Here is an 11,531-nt window from a genome sequence, read left to right as displayed (position 1 = left end):
AATAATTGAAACAGTTTAGAATATAAAATAAAATACAGTACAAACAGTCGGACACACAGTGGCACAGTGCTCATTCAGTAAATGCACAGCTAAACAGATGTGTTTTAAGTCTGGATTTGAATGTGACTACTGTAGGAGCACATCTGATCTCTTCTGGAAGCTGGTTCCAGCTACGGCTGGCATAATAGCTAAAAGCAGACTCTCCTTGCTTAGAGTTAACCCTTGGTATTTCTAGCTGATGTGATCCTAATGGCCTGAGTGATCTGTTGGGTTTATATTCAGTGAGCATATCTGCAATATATTGAGGTCCTAGCCCATTGAGTGATTTATATACCAGTGATAATATTTTAAAATCAATCCTAAATTTAACTGGGAGCCAGTGTAAAGACCTGAGGACTGGTGTGATATGGTCATATTTTCTGGTTCTGCTCAGAATCCTGGCAGCAGCGTTCTGTATGAGCTGCAACTGTCTTATGGTCTTTTTGGGAAGGCCAGTGAGGAGTCCATTACAATAATCCACCCTGCTGGTGATGAAAGCATGCACAAGTTTCTCTAGGTCTTGACTGGAAACAAAGCATCTGATTCTTGCAATATTTTTCAGATGATGGTATGCTGATTTAGTTATTGTTTTGACATGACTACTGAAACTAAGGTCTGACTGTAGAGACACACCAAGATTCCTGACTTGATTTTTAGTTGTTTGACCCCTAGCGTCAAGGTATGCATTCACCTTGAGAACTTCATCTTTGTTTCCAAACACAATGACTTCAGTTTTGTCTTTGTTTAGCTGAAGAAATTTTGGCAAATCCAACTGTTTAATTCATCAATGCATTGGCACAGGGAGTCAATGGGGCTGTAATCGTTAGGTGATAGGGCTAAGTAGATCTGTGTGTCGTCTGCATAGCTGTGGTAAGCAATTTGGTTCTTTCTCATTATTTGACTCATTGGGAGCATATACAGGTTGAACAGGAGTGGCGCAAGAATTGAGCCTTGAGGGACTCCACATGTCATGGACGTCCACTCAGACTTATGGTCTCCTATACTCACATAATAACCTCTCCCTTCTAAGTATGACCTGAACCATTTTAGGACCATCCCAGAAAGCCTCACCCAGTTTTCCAGCCTGTCAAGAAGTATGTTGTGATCAACAGTGTCAAATGCAGCACTGAGGTCGAGTAGTACCAGTACTGATAATTTGCCTGTATCAGTATTTAAGCTGAATATCGTTTATTATCTTTATGAGCGCTGTCTCTGTGCTGTGATGCGATCGGAAACCAGATTGAAAATTGTCAAAGTATCCATTTGAGTTCAAGAATTTGTTCAGCTGATTGAAGACAACTTTTTCAGTGATCTTGCCTATGAAAGGAAGATTTGAGATCGGTCTATAGTTGCTTAATATGGTCTTATCCAGATTGCTCTTTTTCAAGAGGGGCTTGACAACTGCAGTTTTCAGGGAGTTTGGAAAACTCCCAGAGAGAAGTGAAGAGTTTATCACTTCTAGGAAGTGATAATTATGTAGACTTAACGTTTTTTAGAATCATAGCCCACACTCCCTCCTCCAATAGCAAGTTTAAATCTTTCTTCCATAATCTATTGAGAGAAGCCAAAGCTCCATTCCCCAGACTCTGAATTAACAGGAAGTACTGATGCCTCATGGCTTTTTCCAAAAGCTCTCTAAGGTGGGAGTGACCAATGAGACTGAATCCATAATAATAAAAAAAGAATTGGGTAGGCCTAGCCCACCTTTGTCAATCGGCCTATGTAACTTATTGAAGTGTAATTTGGGACGTTTACCATTCCAAATGAAGACAATGCTATCACATTGCTTGAAATAAGACAGGGGGACATTTATAGGGAGAGGTTATAGCAGGTAGTTGAATTTTGGAATACAATTAATTTTAATAACATTAACCTTACCAATCACAGATAAATGTAATGAAGCCCATATTACTTGAAAACTGTTTTATTAAAGGGTTAAAATTAACTTGTGTAATTAATCACACAAATTTGCTGGGAATAAAATACCCAAATACTTAATGCCCTGTTTGGGCCAATGAAAGGTGCCTGGCTGAAAAGCCATTACCAGGCAGTATACTGTCAGAGCATAAGCTTCAAATATAGACTAATTTACTCTGTATCCTGAGAATTTAGAAAAGGAATTAATAATTCTGTGGAGGCTAGGGATAGATCTAGTAGGGTCGGAGACAAATAATAAAATATCATCTGCATAAAGCAAAAGCTTATGCACCACACCTCCCGCCATAGCCCCTGGAAAATCATCCTCCTTTCTTATATTGGCTGCTAATGGTTCCAGGGCAAGACAGAACAATAATGGGGAAAGAGGGCAACCCTGCCAGTTGCCCCTATCTAGAGTAAAGTAATCTGATATTAATCTATTTGTTTGTACCGCCGCCACAGGGTGTCTATAAATAACTAAATCCACCCAATAAAAGTATTTCCGAACCAGCACATTTCAATAAATCTTAAAAAGATAATCCCATTCTACCATATCAATTACATTTTCAGCATCAAGTGAAATGGCAGCAACAAGAGTCTGATCGTACGCCACTGCCCACATGACATTAATGAACTGCCTAATGTTACTAGAAGAGTTACGTCCTGAATAAACCCCACCTGATCTATATATGTAAGAGATTATTTAGTCAAGATTTTTGACAATATTTTAGCGTCTAGCTAGATCAGGGAAATTGGACAGTAATGCTTACACTCGCTTAGATCTTTGTCCTTTTTAAGAATCAGACTTATCCGGGCTTGCATCATGGTTGGCAGAAGCTTTACATTCTTTAATGATTCAATATAATCTTCTAGCAAAAGTGGAGCAAAAAACCCAGCAGCAAAGCCATCTGGCCCCAGAGCCTTGCCTGTAGGCAAGACATTAATTACCTCGCCAAGCTCCTCCAAAGTTAGCTTAGAATCAAGAGAATGTTTTTGCTCAGTTGTATGAAAGTATGACTGTCTTGCCCTGAATAGCCAAAACTCCACCTTCCGCAACAAAATAGTATTATATCAACATATATTTCAATCAGGTTAATTCTCTGAGGCCATCAGTTGACATTAGGTGCTTCAGCCCTGCCTCTGCACTTTTAATATTCCCTTCCAACACCACAATTTCTCATGCTTTGGATTATTTTGGTGAATGAGGCATGCTGTATGATCTGGCCCCTAAGAACAGCCTTAAGTGCCTCCAAATCCATGCCCATAGAGGATACTGAGGGCCAGTTGGTCTCCACATAAGCATTGATTTCAGCCTTTAACATACGTTGGAATTCAGGATTTTGCAAAAGGGATACATTAAACCGGCAACTATATGATTTCCTTTTCTCCATAAGTTGCAGCAGATCTAAACTCACCAGGGCGTGATCTGAGACTAAAATGTTTCCAATTGAGCAATCAACAACAGATGGGAGGGATATATACTGAGGGATATATATAAAGAATAAATGTTATGGACTGATGAAAAAATTTATAGTCCCTCCAAGATGGGTTCAGAATATTTGGTTCTCCAAATATTTGTAATACCAACATTTTTACACATCCTGTGAAGCATCAATGTTGCTCTAGGGGGCTTACACACTTTTACTTCACTATGATCAAGGACCAATATGATTGAGTCCATCAAAAGATTAAAGTATCCTCTCAATATTATATCATGAGGGGTGCCAGTAGCTTGCAATATCCAGTCAAGATCTATAAAAAAGCTGTAATCATCAATCAGAAAACATGTCCACCCCATATCGTCCCAAATTTTTCAGCTTCCTGTGGGGAAAGATACGTTTCTTGAAGAAACACTATATCATATTTATTACACTTAAGAAGAGAAATAACTTCCTATTAAATAAATTCCTTCTTTTTATGGGGTGCCCCAACCCATTCACATTCCACATGGTGAGAGACAATTAACTCATTATAACATTTGGCATTTTTACATATGAGAAAAAATAGATAAATATTTATAAAGACCACATACCAATATTAGTGCAACAATGAAACCCCAAACTTCCCCCAGCACCAAACATAAACGTGCGCAAGACAGCACATCCCTCTAAACTCAAACAGTCCATGTACGCCTACGAGGACCCAGTGACAACTTTGCTGTCGGATTGTTGAAGTCCAGTGTTTCTATACAAATGATGTCAGACAGAATTAAACAACAAAAGATAATCTATAAAACGAACTCCAACCAATAGGTGGAATAAACACAAAGAACGTGTAGATTCATCCACATAACTGTCCTGAAGGTGTGTTACTCCACAAATCAAACTCCAGCTGCTAGGCAGAACCAGCACCAAAAAAAGGTGCTCAGTTTCCTCGGACAGTTGAATTTCGGCTGCTACATGAGTGCAACAAATTACCTAATAACTCCAATGTCTTGCAAGAAATACTCCACAAAACAAACTCCAGCCAATATGAGGCATAAGCACAAAGCGCATGCAGATTCATAAACAAAATTGTCCCGAAGGGACAAATTCCAGCCGCTAAGTGGAACCAGCACAAAAAGAAACAAAAAAAGGCGCTCAGTTTCCTTGAACAGTCAAATTAATGTTCAGTGAGTCTGTCCACTTGGCTGCAACATGAGTACCACAAAATAACTTACTTCATTTACATTATTGCTGTGGGCATGTAAAGGTTTTACGGCCATCCTTAGCATCTATTCTCAATTTGGCCGAGAACTTCAGTGCAAAAGCAACCTTCCGTTGATGTAAGAGTTTCTTGCATTCCTTGAATTGATCAAGTTTCTCTCGTCGAATTAGCAAAGTCTGGGTATAAGAAAATGTTGTGGTTCTTCCAAAAAAGCCTTCCTTTACTCCTCGCGTCGCATAACACAAGATCTTTATTGTAATTTAGATGATCTTAGTAATTTGGCCAAAATTGATCGGGGCCTGTCCTATCCATAGGGGCCTATTATGTCAAGCAGATTTGGAAAGTGTCCATCCAGGAATTTCACCATATCCTGACCCTCTTCGGCCTCAAGAATTCCGATGATTCAGACATTATTCCACCGGCTACGGTCCTCCATGTCCTCCAACTTCTCCCAGACACGTTCCAAATCCATTTTGGTCGCTAGCGGTTTAGCAGATAATTCCCTCTCCGATGACTCCTGATAATCTATTCATTTCTCGACATCCCCCACTCTTGTAACACCTCAGACAATTTCATCTCCATGACAGTGATTGATCAACATATTACAGCAAGGTCCTCCAAGTCAGCAACGACCTTCGTCAGCATTGCCGACACGTTCAACATCCCTCATCAAATTTCCCTAATTTCTCCAAAAAAATCAATTCCCTGGCTTAGGGCCTCTGGGGTATCAGCTTGAGCATGTAAGTGTCTTTTAATGTCTCCATAGCCCAAGGATTTTGAATTCTTTGACATATTGTACAACATGAACAGTTGTATGTATCTAATCTCACCGGATTTATTGTGTCATTAATAGTGTTAAAACTAGCAAAGTGCACAGAGCTCGACTTTCACATGTCCAAACCTCGCATGACGTCATGTGACTCCATCTCATTCATTAATCATCAATCCCCACATTCCCCAACCCCCTCCTTTTCTCCACCCACTCTTTGTCCTTAGACAGCCCCTGGAAGATCACTTCCTTCAACTGTCCTGTGTGAACCTTATCATCTCATATGGAAGGTGAGTATATATGCCACGGAGACTCCTTAACAGTGGTGATGTCATTTTAAGTCCTCATTCTGTCTGCAGATTGAAAAATAGAGGGAGCAGAGGAAGAGAGAAGGATGCAGAGAGAGCTGCTCTGCAGAGCACCCTGCTGAGCGCCTGTCTTGTCTCCCTACGAAAAAAGGATTGTAACTTTCCATTGATTCTTTCAAAGTGAGTCTTCATTCCTCTGTTTTTACGCAATTGCTACATCTAGCTTTCTATATCTGAAGGGCTTTTTTGTTTAGCATAGACAATAATATCTTGCTGGCGTGGTCCACTGTAAACATTAGCATGTGTGCAACTAGCTGGGCTACAGAAACATCTGCCAGCTGTTTTGTTCAACTGAATAGATCAACATTACATTACCGACTCTAAATGTTCCAAGTTGTTGTTTGGATTGTTTTTGTATGAACTGATAGTATGTATGTGAATAAACATATATCAATGTATCACATATTTATTTGGTAACACTTTAGAATACTGTATCTTACTTAATGAATAACTAATAAGGAATTACTGCAGAACTAATAGGTAATTCTTCATTAACACTTAAGTCACTACTATTAACTTCTAAGGAAGATGTGTTAACTAATCAGTATGTAATAGCATTTTATAGTTGTGTTAAGTAACAATTAGTTAATCAATAACTATTGAATTCAGTCATGCCTCCTGATTAACTATTTTTAATTATCTATTAATTCAGCTTCAGGAGAAATAACTATTGAGTAACTACTAATGAACAGTCGATTAATTACAATTACAAAAATATCATAACAATTAGCCATTACAATATTCAGGTTGTGGCCCTTTCTTCTTCCTTATTTCTAATGTTATTATTACTATTGAAATGCAATACGCATTTCGTGGAATTACTACACTCCCAAAATGAGTCATTACAGCGAATTTATTAGTTTTGGCATGTATGGTCAATTGCTAAAGTATTCAGTATTCTAAAGGGAAAATACAGGGAACCCATGATTATTTAATACAGAATTACCAGATAATCATTCATTAATGGGGTTCCCTGTATTTTCACTTTAGAATACTGTTCCAGGTTGTAAGTAATTCCCTCATAATTATGTGGTAATTCGTTATTAAATACTCAGGGGTTCCCTGTATGTTCCCTTCCCCTCAGTCATTGCCTTACATACAGGAATAATTTACCCAAATGTAATGTGATATGTGCTGAGGAAAACACGAGACACACACACTATACTGTATATAAATCATAAACCTACCAGAGGTAAGTTGGCTAGTCACTTATAGTGGAGATGGAGTTCCATTCCGTTGTTGATTTCTGGTTACAGACCACACTCACAAAGCAATTGACCATTCAGGCCAAAACTACTAAATTCGCTGTAATGACTCATTTTGGGAGTGTAGTAATTCCACGAAATGCGTATTGCATTTCCATAGTAATAATAACATTAGAAATAAGGAAGAAGAAAGGGCCACAACCTGAATATTGTAATGGCTAATTGTTATGATATTATTGTAATTGTAATTAATCGACTGTTCATTAGTAGTTACTCAATAGTTATTTCTCCTGAAGCTGAATTAGTAGATAATTAAAAGTAGTTCATCAGGAGGCGTGACTGAATTCAATAGTTATTGATTAGCTAATTGTTAATTAACACAACTATAAAATGCTATTACATACTGATTAGTTAACACATCTTCCTTAGAAGTTAATAGTAGTGACTTGTGTTAATGAAGAATGACCTATTAGTTCTGCGGTAATTCCTTAATAATTCCTTAATAATTAAGTAAGATACAGTATTCTAAAGTGTTACCCTTTTATTAACACTTCAGTGCATGCTGAGGTTATGCATTACCGTCATCCCATCACAGCTCGAGGGCTTTAAATGATCAAACTACTGTAGGATCTGCCCCAAGTTATTCAGATGGAGTCATATTAGTGAAGATTTATCCAAAATATAATGCTAAAATCACACTGTAATGCAAATAATTATTTGATAGAAAATATAACAACTATCCTTGCAAACGCACTACAAAATATATGTGGGGTTGTTTCAACAAATTGTTAGGGATAACTGCATACTAAAATATGTGTTATGTGAATTTGCTCAAAGGCAGAAGTTTCATCTTGAACGCATTTGGCCAAAATTATAGGACTAAAAGAAAGCGTATGAATGCATTTGTTTTTGCAGTACCATCATCTTGCCAGTTTCAGCAACAGATGATTGTTCTTCTATGAAATCACAAGACCCCATTTAATTAAAATTAGAATTTTATGGCTTTCAGTCCATGTCTGTTAGCTTTGAGGCCATCTATATGCTAAAGGTTTGCCTCAATTCTCTTTCAGCAGATTTACCAAGCCTGGTCTTGTGATAAGTCATAATAAATTTATGAGATGGCGAAACTGTAAATAGTTCATACAAAAACATATACATGACTTTTACTCCAATATAGAAAAATAAACAAACCAGCAAACAATGTTTTTGCAATTTTTCCTAAATGTAACCCCAAACCTTAATATAACCTTAAAGTTGCAGTATCTAAGATACAGAAACCCTTGTTATTAATTACACCTGTGGCCATTAAGTGAACTGTAGCAAGCTACTTGTTGCTCGTGCTCGTGTTGCACACACTCCATAGGAACGCGAGCGAGCATCGCCAAAACAATGACGTAACATACAAAGCGACTGAACGTGATTCACCCGCATCATGCTGACAGATGAGGTAGCATAATTAAAATTACACAGTTATTATTATTTTACTTCAAACTTTGACATTGTAAATTATATTTTACTCTCCAGTGCTGGAACAGGGCTTAAAAAAAGTGTGGCTATAGGTCTGACTATGTGAGAAATAATCACTTTTCTTTTAATGATACATTGACTGCATTTATACGATGTCAACGTTAGCTAGCTAACCAGCTTTATCAATATCTGTTAGATTAATTTGGTGGATGATGACAGTAGCTGTTTATAAAATAGACTGTACATTATTAATATGTTGACACAATTCAGTATTATGTGATTCCAACACAACTGACATTTTGATATATGGATGCTTTATTGTTTTATAATAATAGAATGTATATATTTTCTGTATAACCAAGGTACATTACACTAATGAATGGAGCTTTTTGCATTATCTTGAACATTGTCTATCATTCATTTCATGTGTTATTTTAGTTTAGCTAAAATGACACAGATCAATCCTTATGGCACTATATTTCACATGCTTTGCAGTTATGTAAGCTTACCTGACCAATAAGATGAACGGCAATTCAGGGTCGGTTCTGATCCCCAAAACCGAATGAAGGTCCATACAGGAATCAAATGCCCTGGGAATGTTCACTCTAGTTTTCACTCGACCACGATCACGTTCCCACTTAGCCAGAAGGGATTAAGTAGATCAATGTTTTTTTTTTAAACTCTGCATTGGTGTTGTGCTGGGAGTTGGAAGTTTGCTGGATTCCATCTCTAAGATAATGTTACCTAGTGTTGCAATATGTTGAATAGTGGAAGAGAAGAGATTACTGTCTGAGGCAAGGCCCTCAGGAGTGCGCATAAATTGTCACATCCTTTGGATTTTCCCGGCAAAACCGACCCGCTCCCTTCGCATGAAAATCAGTTTACAGGCTTTAATAGGCAACCTAGGAAGTTCAGGAAGGGCTCATTTTTTAAGTTGCATTACAAGCCTTTCACACATTGGCAAAAAAGGTGAATATTACATGAACATTGTTACATATTGCACTTTTACCCAAACCCTAGACCTAACCATGATTTGTATAGGAAAATAACGTTAATGTATAACGGAATTAAACATCAGAGTTTGGGAAGTATTGCAGGTTATTGACATTGCATTGCATTAATAAATATATATGGAATGAGAAAACAAATTTATTCACAGACGTTTCCTTCCTAAAACAGTGTGTTGGACAGGAGGCTGGCTAAAATGTTATGCCTGACACCCGAGCATGACTGCTGTGTGCATTTTTCATTTGTAACTAGTAAACTAATAAACATGCAAAAAAAAGTTTTCAACTTCAAATAGTTTTTCTCAAAATGTATGTCCACATATGTGGACATCGGGACTAAGTTGTGAATTTGTGTATAATACCAAGTTATAAAATGTCCGCTTTTTTTACATAATTTTTTTTTTTTTTAGTTTCCTAGTGTGTTGTTTATTTATGTTTTTGAGACGTTACAGACATAACATTAGAAATGTGCAAAAATAATTCTGATTAAAAGTAATGGCCAGCATCATCAACTCTCTGCCAACCATGTTCAAATAAAATGTTACATGAAAAATTCTTAATCTGTGTACTGATTTCTATTGTCACATGTCTGTCAAACATGTTGAGTGGTCCAAACATCATCTGCAGCCTGAAACTGAACTTTTGATCAGATGTTAGGAGTGAATTCACTCAACAATAGGAAAGATATAGGATGCTCCCTTGCTCCCTAATTAGTGAATGACAACCTCCAGGGTGCTGTCTGTCTGCACTGGTCTCAGAACAGTTTGAAATGCACCTTATTTTCAACCTAACTCTGTATACAGCCTCTGAAAGCAACATTTTGCAGCTTTTGGATGCAGCCATTGATTCTCAATGTAATAATGCACAGTGAATATAGGATATTTCAAGGAAAATGAGCCATAAAGTCCACATACATGGTCATTGTTTTTAATAGCATGTTGTATCGGCGTAAATCAGTTTAATTTTTAAAATGTCATATCGGATGAAACTAGACACTACTCTTTTGACAGTTTTAATGTTAAAACTTAACGACGTTTCTACCAGATGTAGTTTTGTTGCCGTTTCTCCCAAAGACAATAGGCTCTTTTGAGATGAGCAAGTTCTGTGCAGAACCGATCACCAGTGATCACCGGTAGGAGCATGCCGGTTAGAAATATATCCGACTTGCTGTGACGTCATGACGACTTGCTTTTTTAGAGATGCGCGAACTGCAAGCACGATGGGAAACGACTTGCTAACTACACAGCTTGATGCTCATTGGATTAAACAACCAATTTTTTTTTCAACCGATCTCTAATATCATGTTTGTATGTGTATAAATTATATGTGAATATTCCCAACACACTGACATCTCTGTATGGGATATGTGATTGGTATCATATTTCTTAAATATCTCAAATTTGTGTCTTTATTAAACAAAAAATTGATGAAAAGACACGTCTTATGGGGAAAATTAAATAATAGGTACATTGAGTGTCTTGTTCATCATATTTATTTTCATTTAAAAGCAACAGAATTTAAATTGCATCCACTTTATTAACAACAAAGCACATGAACGTGAATCTCATGATATCTGCCTTTGATCTCGTTGGACTAGTCTACTCTCGTCTACTTTCAAGGCGAGGCCTTTGACATCTCAAACAAGCCTAAACTTAGCTGAGATCAGCAGCATGTTATTTTGTCACATGACAAAAGTTTAACCCTTTAATGACAGCCTAGAGCCCCCTGAATTGAGATCAATCTGTTTCAATGAAATTGAATAATGTATGAGTTGTGTAGTGACCTTGTAACCCATGAGCTTTCAGTAATTCAGTGGCTTCAATCTAGCACGTATTCGTTTGTTGTCTGCAACTCACATGCTATACTTTGACTCTTAATCCTGCTTTCTTTTCTAAAAGCATCACTCTTCCTTTCCCCATTTTACACTCTTTTGATTTTAATCTTTTACTCAACCTAATTGTCAGCAGCTCCAGGCGAGGGATTGAACAAATCATTCCAAAGAAAGACAGAAAGACATGCTTTCTCACGCTCTCATCTGTTTCCTTATAGCTCTTCCCCACAGACATGCACAAAGTTTGCCATTATAAGTTGGGCTCCAATGAAAAAAGAAAAT

At 37.4% G+C, this 11,531-nt stretch overlaps 1 long non-coding RNA gene across 1 annotated transcript; it reads left to right on the top strand.

The window, feature by feature from the left end:
* Positions 1-5,595: 5,595 nt before the first annotated feature.
* Positions 5,596-9,912, top strand: LOC127620586 (uncharacterized). The gene is made up of 3 exons (XR_007967758.1): positions 5,596-5,661; positions 5,731-5,859; positions 8,907-9,912. It is a non-coding gene; the product is annotated as an uncharacterized LOC127620586 (long non-coding RNA).
* The last annotated feature ends 1,619 nt before the right edge of the window (positions 9,913-11,531 follow it).

This window comes from Xyrauchen texanus, chromosome 3 (genome assembly GCF_025860055.1).
Source record: "Xyrauchen texanus isolate HMW12.3.18 chromosome 3, RBS_HiC_50CHRs, whole genome shotgun sequence".
Taxonomy (NCBI): Eukaryota; Metazoa; Chordata; class Actinopteri; order Cypriniformes; family Catostomidae; genus Xyrauchen; species Xyrauchen texanus.
The sequence above is the reverse complement of the archived record's forward strand: the minus strand, read 5'-3'. Positions and strand labels throughout refer to the sequence as shown.